Raw genomic sequence first — 17,916 nt, 5'->3', positions numbered from 1 at the left:
CTTCCCCATCAACTGTCCTTTCCCCTACATCTAAAAACGTAAACACACACACACACACACACACACACACACACACACACACAGATTCTGAATTACCTAGTCCTGTATTCTTTAAAGCTTTCAATTCTGTCTGCATCCCTATTTCCACTTCTACTACTTTGGTTTTCAAGCTTTGATGGATTAAGGCCACAACCTCCTAGTTAGCCTCCTCACTTAGCTTCCTCCTACCTACTCTTCATAAAATGTAAATATAAACTTATTTCCTTTATTCAAAAGTCTCCAAAGTCTTGCCATTGCCCCAAGGTAAAATTCCAGACTCTACATGATTTACAAAACCTTTCATGATCCAAACCCAATCTCCAGCCTCATCTTTCACCACTCCCTTCCACTCCAGCTCTTACCCATATCATTAACACGTATCAGGCTCTACTAACATTGCCTATTTACTTGTCCTCCTTAGCAGGCACTACCATCCTGAGGGCAGAGACAATGTTTCAAACATTATATTGTTAAGACAGAACACAATATACAGTCACAGTACAGGAACAAGGTATGCTAGATTTTCCATAAATCTTTTTTGAATGAGGGAAGAAAAGGAAAAAAAAAAGGAAATAGATATATAGTATTCTTGAACAACTATGAAAATAAAAATTTGGCAAAGTAGATATTTTTGTTATACTATTTGAAAAGAATTTTAATGTGAATTTGTTAAGAATCAACCTATTTTGATTTTTCCAAGGAAATCTTGATACTTTAAAATATATATATATACCTGCTATGTAAATATGAGAACCTATTTACCTATATTTGTGAGTATAAATCTAAAGAATTTATATCCATTTTCCATTATTTTTTAACTGAAGTATAATTAACATACAGTGTTATATTAGTTTCATGTGTACAACATATTGATTCAACAATTCTATACATTACTCAGTGCTCATCATGATAAACACAGTCACCATCTCTCACCAAATGTTACTACAACATTATTGCTTATATTCCCTACCCTGTACTTTTCATCTCCATGAGTTACTTATTTTATAACTGAAAGTTTTTCCCTCTTAATCCCCACTATCTATTTCCCCCATCCCTCCACCCACCTCTCCTCTGGCAATCAGCAGTTTGTTCTCCCCATTTAAGAGTCTGTTTTCAGTTAACTTGTTAATAACAAGCAAGTAAACAGATAAAAATTGCTGCTCTATTAACATTTAAAAATACCAACCCATAAGCATAACCAAACAATTTCAAAATGGATTCAGAAATGTGGCAAAAAAAAAAAGATAAAGAAAGAAAGAAAGAAAGAAAGAAAGAAAGAAAGAAAGAAAGGCAATAGTATAAAATTAACTACCATCAGACCATTAGAAAAGCCACCAGAACAAACTGAGTGAAATGTTCAACAACTCTATTTTCAATCATTCTTTCTACTTAATAAACTTTCTACTTATTCAGGAAGAAAAACATCAAGCAAAGGTTTGATCTAAATTTAATAGAATAGAAAAGGAATGGAAAACTATTTGAAATATTCAAAATTATCTCCCACTAATTAAAGTGAAGTCAATATTGCCATGAAGGTAGAAAAGTCACCTGTGTGGTATCCATAAGGATGTATACTAAAAGATCTGAAGGGATATACTCAAAAAGATGTCAAACATAGCTACTTCTTGTATCAGAAGAATTCTAAGAATCTCTTAGATCACTAATAACTTACTGACCAATTTTAAGTTCAAATCAGTCTTTTTTCCTTGAAAAGGTCAGCAACAGTAAATTCTATATGTACAATATATGTACAAGGACAAAGTTCTAGGTATACTCAAGGGGAGAAAAAAAGGCAGGCAGTCAGAGAAAATAAAGTCTCTATCAATATTTTTTTTCCAAATAAGTGAAAGCTTAGAAAGGAAAACAAATGTTAAGAAACTCTATCCTGGGGCACCTGGGTGGCTCAACGGTTGAGCGTCTGCCTTTGGCTCAAAGCATGATCCCGGGATCCGGGATTGAGTCCCACGCTGGGCTCCCTGCAAGGAGTCTGCTTCTCCCTCTGCCTGTGTCTCTCTCTGCCTCTCTGTCTGTGTCTCTCATGAATAAATAAAATCATTTAAAAATAAAAAATAGGGATCCCTGGGTGGCGCAGCGGTTTGGCGCCTGCCTTTGGCCCAGGGCGCGATCCTGGAGACCCGGGATCGAATCCCACATCAGGCTCCCGGTGCGTGGAGCCTGCTTCTCCCTCTGCCTGTGTCTCTGCCTCTCTCTCTCTCTCTCTCTCTCTCTCTCTCTCTGTGACTATCATAAATAAAAAAATAAAATAAAATAAAATAAAAAAACAAATTACAGTTTAAAAAAATAAAAAATAAAATAAAAATAAAAATAAAAAAACTCTATCCAGTAGAAATTCTGCTTCAAAAATCCATGTGAGGGATCCCTGGGTGGCGCAGCCGTTTGGTGCCTGCCTTTGGCCCAGGGCGCGATCCTGGAGACCCAGGATCGAATCCCACGTCGGGCTCCCAGTGCATGGAGCCTGCTTCTCCCTCTGCCTGTGTCTCTGCCTCTCTCTCTCTCTCTCTCTCTCTCTCTCTGTGACTATCATAAATAAATAAAAATCAAAAAAAAAATTATTAAAAAAAAAAAAAAAAAATCCATGTGATAAGCCATATTAACAGGTTAAAAAATTCTGATTCTCTCAATAGATATGAAAATGCATCAGGTAGATTTTTAGCATTTGTTAATGATCAAAAACCTTACATTAGGGAATCCCTGGGTAGCGCAGCGGTTTGGCGCCTGCCTTTGGCCCAGGGTGCAATCCTGGAGACCCGGGATCGAATCCCACGTCGGGCTCCCGGTGCATGGAGCCTGCTTCTCCCTCTGCCTATGTCTCTGCCTCTCTCTCTTTCTTTCTCTCTCTCTGTGTGTGACTATCATAAATAAATAAAAAATAAAAATTAAAAAAAAAAAAAAAAACTTACATTAGGGACACCTGGGTGGCTCAGCGGTTAAGCCTGCCCTCGGCTTAGGGCATGATCCCAGGGTACTGGGATTGAGTCCCACTTCAGGCTCCCTGCAGAGAACCTGCTTCTCCCTCTATGTCTCCACCTCTCTCTGTGTGTCTCCCATGAATAAATACAATCTTTTAAAAATAAAATAAAAATAAAAAATTTACATTAGGAATAGAAAGAAACTTTGTTAATCTAATAAAGGATATATGCAAAAGCAAGTAAGTTCTGTAGAGAAACTGCTCTGCTGTACCATATTTGGCAACTTGTAGCTTATCTGAATCTGGGCAGAATGCCTTGTGATCCCCCCCAGAACAGGAAAGGATGGGCAGCCCATAAGGAGCTGCTCCCAGGCCATTTTCCTCTGCTTTTCTATCTCCCTTGGAGGACAACATAAGACAGCTTCTCATCACTGGATACTGATGAGGCATGTGACTTTCAGGCTGCCCATTTCAGAACAGAGCTATAGACCACAAAACAGCTTTGGGGCAAATTAGAATGGGCTCCTTCATCAATAGAGCGTTTCCCACAACTTAAGACTGTAGTCATTAGCAAGGCTTTTGTTCTGATGTTGACTTTTTTGATGTGTGGGACAATGGTCACATGGAGCTGGCACCTTTGGCTTATTCACCTTTCCACTGCCCACGTAAGTGATAAACTGCTTAAACCTAAAGGGTTCATTGTATCCATACCAGTCAAATCAGTCAGGCCTTGTCTTGCCTTACGTCTGTATACTTCACAATATCATACTTTATAGTGAAAAGTTAAACAATTTCCCTTTGAGATGGGAAAATAACATGGATCTCTATCACCAGTCCATTCAACCAACACACCACAGATCCTAGCCAAAAGACAAGAAAAAGGTATAAGAAATGCAAGGAAAGACACAAAACAGTAATTATCCACAAATGACATGATTATACAGGTGGAAAATCCAAGAGAATCTACTGATAAAATTATTAGAATTTATCAGACTTGGTCAAAATCTGGCAAAATAGAGCCAATATTTAAATTCAATTTTATTCCATATACCAACAATAGAAAATAAAATTTATTTTAAAACCCCACTTAAGGGGATCTCCCTGGGTGGCGCAGCGGTTTAGCGCCTGCCTTTGGCCCAGGGCATGATCCTGGAGACCCGGGATCAAATCCCACGTCAGGCTCCCGGTGCATGGAGCCTGCTTCTCCCTCTGCCTGTGTCTCTGCCTCTCTCTCTCTCTCTCTCTTTGTGACTACCATAAATAAATTTAAAAATTTTTTTTAAAATAAAAAAAAATAAAACCCCACTTAAAATACCATCAGAAACCTAAGATTAATCTACAAGAGATATATACAAACACTGTACAGAAAACATTAGCTAACCATACAGGAAAAATATAAACCATAACTCCTACCTCACAGCATACACAAAAAAATCAATTATAGACAGACCATAGTGCTATATAGAAAGGTGTAATAGTGACACTTTCAGAATACAGTAAAAGAAAATAACTTCATAACCTTAGGGTAGGGAATGGTCCCAATGTCGACATAAAAAACACTAACCATAAAGGAAAACATTAATTGGACTACACTAAAATTAAGAATCTTGTTCTTCAAGGGACCCGTGAGTGGTTCAGTCAGTTAAGAATCGGCCTACAGAGGGATGCCTGAGTGGCTCAGTGGTTGGGCCCCTGCCTTTGGCTCGGATCTGATCCCGGGGACCCAGGATGGGGTCCCACACCGGGCTCCCTGCACAGAGCTTGCTTCTCCCTCCGCCTGTGTCTCTGCCTTTCTCTGTGTGTCTCTCATGAATAAACAAAAAAATGTTTTTTTTTTTAAATATTAAAAAAAAAAAAAAGGAATCTACCTTCGGCTCAGGTCAAGATCCCAGGGTCCTGGGATTGAGCCCTGTATTGTCAGGCTCCCTGCTCAGCGGGAAGTCAGCTTCTTCCACTTTCTCTGTCCCTCCCCCCTGCTTATGCTCTCTCTCACTCAAATAAATAAAATCATTTTTAAAGAAAAAAAGAATCTCCTTTCTTCAAAAGACACCATTAAGAAAGCAAAATATCAACCAACAGATTAGAGTGGAATATTTGCAACACAAATAACAAAGGGCTCATACCCAAAGTATGTAATCTTATAAATTAATTAAAACAGGGACACCTGGGTGGCTCAGCGGTTAAACATCTGCCTTTGGCTTGGGGTGTGATCCTGGAGTCCTGGGTTCAAATCCCACATTGGGCTCCCTGCATGGAGCCTACTTCTCTCTCTATGTCTCTGCCTCTTTCTCTCTCTGTCTCTCATGAATAAATTTTAAAAATATATATTTTAGGGGATCCCTGAGTGGCGCAGCAGTTTGGCGCCTGCCTTTGGCCCAGGGCGCAATCCTGGAGACCCGGGATAGAATCCCACGTCGGGCTCCCTGCATGGAGCCTGCTTCTCCCTCTACCTGTGTCTCTGCCTCTCTCTCTCTCTCTCTCTCTCTCTCTCTGTGACTATCATGAATAAATAAATAAAATCTTTAAAAAATATATTTTTAAAAAAAATTAATTAGAACAGAAAAGACAAAATTGGGCAAAAATTTTGAATAAGCACTTCACAAAAAGTTTTCAAATGATCAAAAGACAAAGTTACTCAACCTCACTAACAATCAGTGAAATGCAAATTAAACCATGTGCTATCTCCATAAATCTACCAGAATGGCTGAAATCAGTAACACTGACAATACCAAATGCTAGCAAAGATAGAGAACAAAAGGGGCACCCGGGGTGGCTCAGTGGTTTAGCGCCTGCCTTTGGCCCAGGGCCTGATCCTGGAGTCCCAGGATCGAGTCCAGCGTCGGGCTCCCTGCATGGAGCCTGCTTCTCCCTCTGCCTGTGTCTGTCTGTCTGTCTGTCTGTCTCTCTCTCTCTCTCTCTCTGTCTCTCATGAATAAATAAATAAAACCTTAAAAAAAAGAGAGAGAACAAAAGAACTCTCACATATTGCTTTGGAGCATGTTAGTTTGTACCACACAGAAATATTGTTTGGCTAAACTAAAATTTCACATATGCATCCTCTATGACTCAAAACTTTCACTCCAAACTCTTACAGTAATCAGAAATATATGCACCATAAGAATGTACAAAGAATGGCCCTGGTGGAATAATTCATAATGACCTGAAACTGGAAGCAACCTAAATATCCATCATTGATATATGGATAAATTGTAGTGTATTTATACAATGGAAGACTATTTAGCAATGAAAATGAACAAACTACACAACAAATCTAAATTTCACAAAACGTTGAGTCAAAGCAACCAAGCATAAAATATATACAAAAGAAGCCCATGTATATAAAATTGAAAAACAGGCAAAACTAAACATCCGTTTATATAAATAAAAGCAAGAAAATGATTCCCATAAAAGTCAAGACAACAGTAATCTTTATGTGATTGGGAAGAGGTAAAGAAAGTTTCTGGAATGCTAGCAAGGTGCTAGTGTTTGACCTGGATGACGGTTATACAAATGTTTGTTTCATAAGTTGTTAACCTATATTTTTTGTTTTACATACTTTCCTGTATGCGTGTTACATTCAAAAAGGGCCTCAAGGAGAACCTAATTCCTTCCCTTAATAAACTATACTACCATAATAAAATTATGTTTAAGGTACAGATTCATTTCTTGAAATATTTTCACAATTTCAGAGATGTTTAACTGAAGGTTAGACAAATTTTTTTCCATTAGTTACCTAATTTCCATACAAAGGTCTTTCAAACAAAAAAGTAAAACAATAAAATAAGGAGAAAATGTAAATAATAAGTATACGTAAATAACTGATGAAAATCACTGTCTATTCATCACACAACATATAATAAATAAAATTAAAGGAAGACAAAGTTTAGTTTCATTCTTGATGAACCACTAAAAATGAGAGTTCATATGGACTTTGAATGACAATGATGTGTTGATCAAGGATCACCTGTAATAAATGTACTGCTCTGGTGGGAGATGATAATGGAGAAAGTTCTGCATTGTGGGGTGGGAGTGGGGATCTATGGGAAATCTCTGTACCTTCCACTCAAATGTGCTATACACCTAAAACTGCCCTAAAAAATTTTTTTTAATATATTCAAGAGTTGCTATATCTATGAAGCACAGCTGAATCATGTGTCTTCTAATCAAAAATCTTCACTAGTACCCAACATAGTAACTCAAAATTGGAAGGAGCCTTAAAAATCACCTAGCAAACATTCATTCAATTCTTGGAATCTGACAAGGGATGCACTACCTCATAAAAACATGTATACCATCACTGGACAGTCATGACTTTTATAAAATCAATAAGGAACAGTAAAATGGAAGGTGGAAGAATGAGAGAAATCAAGAATACTACACGTCTCTGGCTTGAGCAACTGGAAGTGTCATTTAATTAGTTAAAGAACAAGAGAGAAGAGTAGGGATAATACATTTAGTTTTGGATGTGCTGAGTTTAAGGGGCATCCAAATAGAAATACTAAGTAACAATGGTCCTTACACTCAGCAAAGAGGTAAAAGCTAAAGTCAGAAAAATGAATACTCAGCATGTAGATGAAAAATTAAATAGGAGAGATCACTCATAGAAATTTATACATTTAATAAATGGCTAGAGAAGAATTCAACAAAGGTGACAGAAGGAGAGCCCCAAAACCAGAAGAAAATACAAAAACATGAGCTAATGATGGCAAATGAAATGAGCCTTACAAAGGAAGGAGAAATCAACTGTACCAAATGCTACTGTAGTAGGTAATCTTGATATTGGCTCTGAATGATCTCTGCCTCTTAGTAATCATGCTTTTGTAGAAGCCCCCCTTGCATATGTTAGACCTTAAGAGATTCTAATGAACAGAACAAAACAATATAGAGAATGGCACTTCCAAGAATAGGTTACAAAAAACTCTGGTTAATATATCCCCTCCTCCTCCACAGAGCTCTCAATGGAAGCAAGGTGCCATGTTGCAAGAACTCCTATGCAGAGACCCAAATGGCAAGGTGACTACAAACAACAAGGACCAACAAGGACCTCAGGCCTGCCAACAGCTTGGAAACAGACCCTCCCCCCCAGTGGAACTTTGAGAACACTGCAGTCCTAGTCAACATTTGATTGCAGCCTTATAAGTGACACTGAATCAGACATACCACATCCAGATGCCTGACCCACAGATACTGTGAAACAATAAATGTTTGTTGTTTTAAGTTGGGAGGTAATTTGTTGCATAGCAATAGGCAACTAGTACAGCAAAGAGGTTAAATAAGAAGACAGAAAAATAGCCATTGGCTTTAAACACATCAGTAACCCAGCAAAACAGTTTTAATAAAATTCTGAAAACAGAAACAATATAGAAATAGGTTGAAAAGAGAACAAGAGGCAAAGAAATGGAGACATATGGCAAATGTAGCAAGTCTTTCAAAAAGTGTGGTGGTAAAGCAGACAGTAACTTAAAGCATGAAGTTGGGAGAAGAGTTTTTTGTTAAGACAAGAGAGACATTTTAAAGTTTAAGTCATGGGGCACCTACCTGGCTCAGTCTGAAGAACATGTGACTTGATCTCCGAGTCATGAGTTCAAGCCCCATACTGGGTGTAAAGATTACATACATACATATATACGTTTTAAAAATAGTTTAAGTGATGAGGAGTGCCTGGCTGGTTCAGTCAGTAGCAGAGCCTACTTTAAAAAAAAATAAAGTTTAAGTGATGATAAGAAGCCAGTAAGGTAGAAAAATACTCTCAAGGAATTTTATTCCATTATGAAGAAATTCTTCTGAAAGTTCTCACTGCCTCTCTGCCTTAACTGAAAACTGATTTTCCTAAGACACCTCTTCTCAAGCGGCCCTTTCAAGGAGGCTCTCAGGTCTCTCACACTCTACACCCAATGTTGGGAAATCAGACTGGTACCCTTCTTTCTTCCAATGCCACCTCTAGACCATGTAAAATCCTGAACCCCCATGTAAAATCTTTGTTATTCTGATACTCATGTTTTTCAGCAACACAGTCTTCTATTTTCTCCCTTTTCACTATCAGCTAATGACCACCTGGACATCCTCCACACTCAGTGAGGAGATACTGGCAACCAGTTCACACTGCCATTGTCTTTTATACCACCACTCCACTCCTGGGTTATTTCTTTTTTTTTTTTTTAATATTTTATTTATTTATTCATGAAAGACACACAGAGAAAGAGAGGCAGAGACACAGGCAGAGGGAGAAGCAGGCTCCATGCAGGGAGCCCGAAGTGGGACTCGACCCCAGGACCACGCCCTGGGCCGAAGGCAGGCGCCAAACCGCTGAGCCACCCGCTGAGCCACCCAGGGATCCCGTCCTGGGCTATTTCAATACACCCATGGATGAGTCATCTAATACCAGTTCCTCAAATCCATTATCCTCAGTAAGCAACTCTATTCTCTGGGTATATCTATTCACAGCCAGTTGGGAATTCACTTAATTGTCTTATCAAACATTCATTCATCAAATATTTAACAAGTACCTACTATCTGCTCAGTAGAGAACACATGACAGTCCCTGCCCTCATAAAAGATCTCATATTTTCCGCAAAGACAGCATGAAAAGATCTAGCTGAAGTCTAAATACAACTACTACATTTCCTTTACAGTTTAGGAACCATGTCAACTCTAGAAAACTGAAATTATTACCTGAAATGACCTCATGAATCCATACTATATCCCAGTGATCAATGTATCACTTGACAAGGCTTCTAAAGCTACTCTTTTTTTTAAAAGATAATTTACTTATATTAGAGAGAGAGCGCGTGCACGTGCGCGCGCACACGCACACGCGCGCGCACACACACACACACACACACACACGAGTGCAGAGTGAAAGGCAGAGGGAATCTCAGGCCAACTTTGAGCTGAACTCAGAGCTCAAAGCAGGGCTTAATCCCATGACCCGAGACCATGACCTCAGCTATAATAGTAAATCGGATGCTTAACCAACTGAGCCCCCCGAGAATCCCTAAAACTACCTTTTAAATAATGTATGCTAAAATACTGCCAGAGTTCAGTATCAGATTCATCAGTCTATGACCATATTGCCGTGCTGCCCAATACACTAAATCACCAGTTACAGTGCCTATTTAATTTTTTTAAAACTAATAATTTTAATTATTTCTCAACAATTATACTAGCCACATTTTTTTTTAAGATTTTACTTATTTATTCATGAGACACACACACACAGAGAGAGACAGAGAGAGAGAGAGAGAGAGAGAGAGAGGCAGAGACACAGGCAGAGGAAGAAGCAGGCTCTATGCAGGGAGCCCAACATGGGACTCGATTCCGGGTCTCCAGGATCACGCACTGAGCGGAAGGCGGTGCTAAACCTGTGAGCGACCCGGGCTGAAGTGGCTACTATATCAAATGGTATATAGAACATTTCTATCATCACAGTTCTATTGAACAGTGCTGACCTAAAGTTTTTAGTATTCACTTCATCCCTCCCAGAAAAAAAATTTAAAAGACAGGTATCATTTTCCAGTCTCCTGAGAACTCCCTGGGGTTCCACAACATCCTAAGGAATTCCACAAATCAGGTATCATTATCAACATCACCACACTCTATCATCACCATCAGAATGTTGATTTTTATTGAGTACTTACTCTATTCCTAGCACTTTATTAAAAGCTTTATTAATATATTTCATTTGTTCTTCATAACAATCACATGAGATAGGACTATTTTTCCCATTTTACAGGTGAGAAAATTAACTGAGTTTTAGACAGTAAAGTAACTCATTCAAAGCTATACAGCTACAAAATGACAGCAATCCATAGAGTTTAAGCAAATTAAAAATGTAATAATTTTGCCTTTTCAAGACAACACGCTATTTAATATAAAGGAGGACTGACACAAACCTCACACTAGCACTCAACATTCCAGCAGACCAAACCATTTTCAGGTCGTTCAATTTGCCCTACAGCTTTCTGGCATTTGGGCTCTGCAAACTCTGTTCCTTCTACTTGCATCCTTTTCATTCAGCCAAATCCTACATATCCTTAAGATCCCACTGCAGATCTTCCAACGATTCAGTTTAGGAATCCAGTATGTGTGCTGATGTAGAACCCTAAAGTTACCTATTGAAGCACAGCAGCCCACAAACTCCTATTAATGTTTCCTCTTCTCTCACTAGAATAAAACTCCTTAAGAATAAGGGACCCTGTCCACTATTCATCATGGATTCCATCTGGGCTACCCTAGGATTTAGGACATTAAAAGTACTCAACAAATATGTGATAAATGAAGGAATAATGAAAAGACACTTAAGTAATCAAATCATTTCACAAGCATGTACTCAACCAAATAAAATGCTAAGTTGACTTACACAAACCTATGTTTCTATTCAATCAAAGAATATTAAAAGTACACACTAAATGGCTTACTTGCCATTTTAGTTGGTAAACAAGTATTTTACAAACATTATCTCCCACAGAAATACAAAAGAAAACTGAAAAACTGGGATCCCTGGGTGGCGCAGTGGTTTAGCGCCTGCCTTTGGCCCAGGGCATGATCCTGGAGACCCGGGATCGAATCCCACGTCGGGCTCCCGGTGCATGGAGCCTGCTTCTCCCTCTGCCTATGTCTCTGCCTCTCTCTCTGTGTGACTATCATAAATAAATAAAATTTTTTTAAAAAACTGAAAAACTAAAGGTCAAGAAAGTAACTGCTAATGGGTTTAGGGTTTCTCTTGAGGGTGAATTCAGAAAACATTGCAAAATTGATTGTGGTGATAGTTATACACACTAAAAAAAATTGAATTATACACTTTACATGAGTGAATTGTGTAGTATATGAATTATTTCTCAATAAAGCTCTTATAAATGTTTTTTAAAAGGACTACAGGTAGCTACGCTTAAATTATGAAAATACTAAACCTGAAAAAAAAAAAGACCTAGAAAAGAAAATGTTATATTTATGCAATTTTAAAATAGCTAACCCATATTATTGCACAAAATTTCACTGGTTAGGAAAAACAACAACTTGGAAACAGTGACTGCCTTCAGGAATAACATGATGGGACAGGAGACTTACTTTTCCACATGTACTCTTGCATACCTTCTGACTTGGTACATGTCTTACCTATTTTTTTTTTTTTTTTGGTAAAGATTTATTTATTTATTTATTCATGATAGACATAGAGAGAAAGAGAGAGGCTGAGACACCGGCAGAGGGAGAAGCAGGCCCTATGCCGGGAGCCCGATGTGGGACCCAATCCGGGGACCTCAGGATCGCGCCCCCGGGGCCAAAGGCAGGGCCAAACCAATGAGCCACCCAGGGATCCTCCAATGTCTTACCTATTTCTTAAATGAGTATAACAGTTATTAATATATTTTTAAATAACAAAAATGTCATATCTGTCCTTAGTCTAAGTATACTTTCATTGACTGCCTATTTTGTTCTGAGAAGAATAAAAACTGAACTATATGTTTCTAAAAAATCAATCCAGGGAGGGCAGCCTGGGTGGCTCAGCAGTTTAGCGCCACCTTCAGCCCAGGGCATGATCCTGGAGACCCGGGATCAAGTCCCACGTTGGGCTCCCTACATGGAGCCTGTTTCTCCCTCTGCCTGTGTCTCTGCCTGCCTCTGTGTGTGTGTGTGTGTGTGTGTGTGTGTGTGTCTCATGAATAAATAAATAAATAAAATCTTTTAAAAAATAAAACAAATCAATCTAGGGAAGTAAAAAACTGACAAATTCTTACATCTATTTCATCTCACACTAAAAAGCATTTACTCATTTTCTGATATTAGACATTATAATCATATAAATTCTCCCTTACCCAACACTCTGACACCTCTTTAAACAATGACACACACTTAATCATTCCCTCCTCCCTGAAAACTTCCTTTTCTTCACCTCTAGTACATCACACTCTCCTGGTTTTCCTGACCCAATAACCTTTTATCAATCTCCTTTGCCAGGTTTCTCTTCATCTCCGCAAAAGGTATCCAGAAAGTAAGTTCCATGAAGGCAGGGATCTTTGTCAGTTTTGTTCACTACCCCAATAAGCTAAAAAAAGCACCCAGAACCATACTCAATAAGTAACCATTGACTGAATCAGTGCCCCAAGGATCAGATGTTGAAGAGCTACAGAAATAAACTATATTCTATATAATCTGAATGCTGTTTACTTCATTCCATTTTGTCAAACTTGATAATGAATGTATGTACTGATTATTTGGTTAACAAAATACTTCATTCCCTGGTCTTCCTCCATTGATGTTTTGGTATGATTATGTGTAAAATACACATTTAACAGTTCTACTACTTTTATTTTTCTTCTACTACTCCTAAAAGCATAAACTTAGAGCAGAAAAAGAGCTATAGAACTATAAGAACTATCACTTTTATCTTGCTTCGAGGACTAAAGTTGAATTAACAGACATACTTACCTAACTAGAAATGAGGGCGGGGGGGGGGGGGGGGGGGTCTCAGTAAATTCCACAAGAACATCACAGTAATGACTAGCAAGCAACATTCTTGAAAAATAAAATGTAGTAATTTTTTCAGGCATAAGAAATTCTAAAGAGAAACAGACCACTCCTACCTTAACCTTTCTCCCAAATCCCATGATTTCATTCCCACAAAGAATCACATCCCACTGTCAGCCATTCAAATGTAATTTTAGCAATATACATACAAAGTTTCACTTGATATTTTAGTTCACATTTGTCTTCATGAGTACCCAATTAAATCAAAGTATAATTTAAAAATCAAAACTAGATATGTGAATTTTAATTTTTCCTTCTAAGTAATCCAAAATCAAAACTTCTAATTTGATCTGAATACATTTAATCTTTTAGAATTACAAATTGTGGACACACCCTTTCTCACTTAGTAACTACTGTATCATCTGTTGCCTATAAGTCTCTCCAAACAGAAGTATCTTTTAAAAGATAACAGTCTGCTCATTAATTAGGCATGTTAAAAAAGGCAATGATCTGCAACTACTGACACTCATATCTGTATATTTCTCTCTTGGGTTACAGGAAAGCATTTCTCTGGCTACGTTCCCAAAAAAAATGAGTAAGCCTTGGGAAAGTCACTGCTTAAATTCCATTTCATGACGGTTTCTCTTCCTCCACAAATGAATTATTGAGAGTCATACCTACTTCCATCCATTACATAATACATGTCCATCACAGGACCTGTCTTCTGAGCAAGAAACAGCTTAAATGACACTAACTGATAGGTAAGGTCAGTGAATACTGTGATCTAATAGGGAGCAGGAATCGAGAAAAGATTCTGATTTAATGTGCAAAGTTGTGAAACGCTGATGTTTTGAACATTGAACACCGTTTACTCTGCCGCCCCTATGAAGTGAGTTACATGCCCCCAAAATGTTAGTAAAGAGCATTTTAAAAGCACTTGACTCCAGGAACATATCTCAGAAATTGAAGGACCTGCCGAAAAAAATTAATTCCACTTCATTTTTAAAGGGTCTAATAACATTGAGAAATAAAAAGAATCTCCAATAATTGTGTTGAACACAAAGAGTCTAAATGTTAAGGTCTGTTGAAAAACGAGCTGTAAATTAGAAACGACAAATACCCACCATTTGCTTCAATGTGGATGGAACTGGAGGGTATTATGCTGAGTGAAGTAAGTCAATCGGAGAAGGACAAACAGTGTATGTTCTCATTCATTTGGGGAATATAAATAATAGTGAAAGGGAATATAAAGGAAGGGAAAAGAAATGTTGGGAAATATCAGGAAGGGAGACGGATCATAAAGACTCCTAACTCGGGGAAACGAACTAGGGGTGGTGGAAGGGGAGGAGGGCGGGGGGTGGGGGTGAATGGGTGACGGGCACTGAGGTGGACACTTGACGGGATGAGCGCTGGGTGTTTTTCTGTATGTTGGTAAATTGAACACCAATAAAAATTAATTTTAAAAAAAAAAAAGAAAAACGAGCTGTAAAAGACAACTGTGCTTTAAAAACATTTTTCATATAATTAGCTCCAACAGAACTGTTCAAATTATCCATCCAAAGCAGTCAACCACAGCCACCTGCAACTATTACTCAGAAATGTGTCTTCCAAAGCAACCACCTGATTTTCAGGCCTTCCCTTAAGGGGACAGGATAAAGCTTGTAAGTGAGATGGTATAAAGAGATCTTTCAGGCACAGAAAAAAGACTGGAAGATAACACCTTTAAGGAACTAGGTGTAATGGGACCTACACCTTTATGTTGTTGCCAGAATGAAGTTGTCTTAACCCAAGATCTCACTCTTCTTGAAGGGTGTAAAACTTTAAACCCAGCCACCCTCACAGTTTACCCACCTGCGCCAAAAGCAGAGGGCTTCTCTTCCCTCTCGACCCATCCCGCCAGGAGGGAAATAATAATAATCAAACACCAAAGTAGAAATGTGAGAGCTAGTGCAATAGCTTCTCCTACTGCCTCAAAGGCAACATCCACAGCTCCTCTCCCTTTTGAAATAGTCCTTCATCTCCTATCTTACCATTTCACAGAAAAAAAATCCTCCTCTCTTTCAACGTTTGACAACGGTCGCCTGAACACACAGATCCACCCTGACCGCACCCCAACCTCCTCACGGCTCCCCATTTCCCCACCTCGCCACCACCCCGCCCGCACCACCACGCCTCAGAAAGCCTGGCTCTCCAAGCCCCGGGAACCCCGACTCCCGTCTCCCTCCTCGGGCTCCCGCCCAACCCTGGAGCGCGCGGGGTGGAGCCCGCGGGGGGCTGGGATGGGCTGGGGTGGGCTGGGGTGGGCTGGGGTGGGGTCCGCCCCTCCCCGGACGGTCCCATCCCCCCGGTGCGGAGAGGGGGGAGGGGGTCCTGAAGCCTCACCTACGGCTCCGCCCCTCCCAGGGGCGCGCTGCCCAGCCCTAGCCAGGGCCGTGAGGAAGAAGCAGGCTAAGAAAAGGCAAAAAAGCCTCAGCGCCAGCGGCAGGCGGGAAGCTCTCAGTCCCGCCCGACTTCCGAGCTGCCTACACGGCGGCCGTCTCACCCTCCTCAGGGGGGCTGCTGCTGCTGTTGCCGCTGCTGCCGCCCGGGCGCCGCCGCCACCGCCGCCGCCGCCACTACCGCCGCCGCCGTCGCCGCCGCCACAGCCACAGCACGGCCCCAGCGCCCGCCGACGTCACCGCGCCCCGCCCCCTGCGCGAGCACCTAGCCCCGCCCCGGCCCGGCCGCGAGACCTCGCGAGCTCCGCCCCCTCCTGTCCCAGCCACCTAGGCTGCCCGCACCCTCCTGGGAGCGCGCGTAGCAGCCCGCCCGCCTCCGGGGCCTTCCGGACGGAGGTGGGTCAGGGGTGACGAGTGGGGTGACAAGATTCCCAGGGCGATCGCGCGCTCGAGCACAGCTACGGGCGCGGGGCTTCCACACCCCCACGCGCGGCCCCTGCGGCCACGGGAAGGGAGAGCCGGACTCGGCTCCGGGAAGCGGCGGTAGGTGGGAACGCGGCCAGGCGGCGTTTGTCTCCTTGGGCTTGCCGTAGGAAGCGGACTGGCAGGGCCCGAGGATCGGAGTCGTAGCTTTCCCGAACCTTAGGGTCGCCCCACCCCCTGCTCCGAGGGGCCGTCCACCAGCCCCGGGACCGCCGCCGCCGCGGAGTGGGTGTGAGGTCGTCGTGCGTTCCGGGCTGCGCTCCCACGGCTGCAGTGGGAGCCCTTTGTTCGGGGGAATTGTATTTTCCTCCACCCTTTGCTTCTGCGAATGTGGCCGCGGGGCTGCCCACTAGACCTCAGGGAAAAACAGGCGTCGCAGAAGACCCACAACAGGGTGCTTGGTTTTTCTGTGGGAGCTCCGCGGGGCGGAAGAGCGCCGGCGGGATTTAAGGCGCAGGTTCAGCTGTGCGATGTGCCACCTGCGGTGCTACGTTGTCTTATTCGGCCCTCAGAGCATCTAGGCGAGTCCGCTGGGCAAATGGGACTTCCTTTCAGGAAACCCAATTTTCTTGTCCTGAATTGCAGTCGATTTTCTTCCATCGGAGTCATGCAAAGGGGACAGCTGCACCTATTAAGAATGTAGGTAAACTATGCCTTAACCAAGAAAGTAGGAGTGCTGTGAATTACATTTGCCCCAGCGTTTTCGGTTGCGTCAAATAATTTAAAATGGCCTTACAAGGAGTAGCCTCGTCATTTAACCCCTACTTATTCTCCACCACAGTTAACCAATTTACACTCCATAATTCCACTAACATTTTCCCGTCCCTCTTCAATGTTAACATTCATTCACCAAATTCTGTTTCATCCCGCCCAGACTCTGTTCCCTCCCAGATCACCAGGCACTTGGATTATTGCAGTTCCCCGTCCCGCTGTATAGTCGCCCCCTTCAGTACATTCAACATATGCCTACCATTTGTTAAGATGTGCTTGCTGCCAGAGAAGGTTGTATAGCTGCCAAATAAGCATCCTAAAATACTTCATTTTTTTAGACATCTGGCCTTCCCCCCCCCCCAGAAAAAAGCCATCCTTCTTCCACTATTTTTCAAGATCTTTCTCATCTAACTGCTGATTTATTCATCCTGTTACTCCCCGGCAGGGTGGTGAGGTAAAAGAAAAGTGGGAGTCCCATCCTAGTTTCCATTATGCCACTTTCTACTTGTATGATCTAGGGAAAATCACTTTATTTCTGGGTTCTACTTTTCTTAACTGTAAAATGGGATGTGAACTAGATGTCTGAGATCCAACATATCACTAAAATGTGTGGGTTAGTATGCTAAGCACTAAGTTATACATACAACAGGGTGCTAGCAATATCACAGACTCAGAATTTTGGCAGCTTGTTTTCTTATGTTTTGGGATGGGGTTTGTATTTTGTGGGGTTCTTTTTTTCCCTCCCCTTGGTTGTTTTTTCTTATTCCCGACTCTGCCCCAGATTTTTTTTTAAGCTTACGTTTAGGATTTTTTTAATTAAAGCCAGCTGAGTGCTCCCTTCGGCAGCACATA

General features: G+C 41.1%; 2 protein-coding genes across 18 annotated transcripts in view; one reads left to right on the top strand and one right to left on the bottom strand.

The window, feature by feature from the left end:
* ERC1 (ELKS/RAB6-interacting/CAST family member 1) overlaps positions 1–16,099 on the bottom strand; it is a 537,425-nt gene extending 521,326 nt beyond the window's left edge. For 7 of the 16 annotated variants that reach the window (XR_012003005.1, XR_012003006.1, XM_025995461.2 and 4 more), the window contains exon 1: positions 15,815–16,079. The gene's annotated coding sequence lies outside the window, so the exon portion shown is untranslated. Of the gene's footprint in view, positions 1–15,814 lie in introns of all 16 variants that reach the window. The other 9 variants (XR_012003004.1, XM_025995462.2, XM_025995464.2 and 6 more) reach the window with 4 other exon arrangements.
* Positions 16,100–16,184: 85 nt separating this feature from the next.
* Positions 16,185–17,916, top strand: part of RAD52 (RAD52 homolog, DNA repair protein) — an 87,327-nt gene continuing 85,595 nt past the window's right edge. Inside the window, exon 1 of one of the 2 annotated variants that reach the window (XM_072766321.1) lies at positions 16,185–16,266. The gene's annotated coding sequence lies outside the window, so the exon portion shown is untranslated. The remainder of the gene's footprint in view (positions 16,267–17,916) is intronic. The other variant, XR_012003001.1, reaches the window with a different exon arrangement.

The sequence above is a fragment of the Vulpes vulpes genome, chromosome 8 (assembly GCF_048418805.1).
Source record: "Vulpes vulpes isolate BD-2025 chromosome 8, VulVul3, whole genome shotgun sequence".
In the NCBI taxonomy this organism is placed as follows: domain Eukaryota; kingdom Metazoa; phylum Chordata; class Mammalia; order Carnivora; family Canidae; genus Vulpes; species Vulpes vulpes.
Note: the sequence above shows the minus strand (reverse complement) of the source record. Positions and strands in the feature narration are given on the sequence as shown.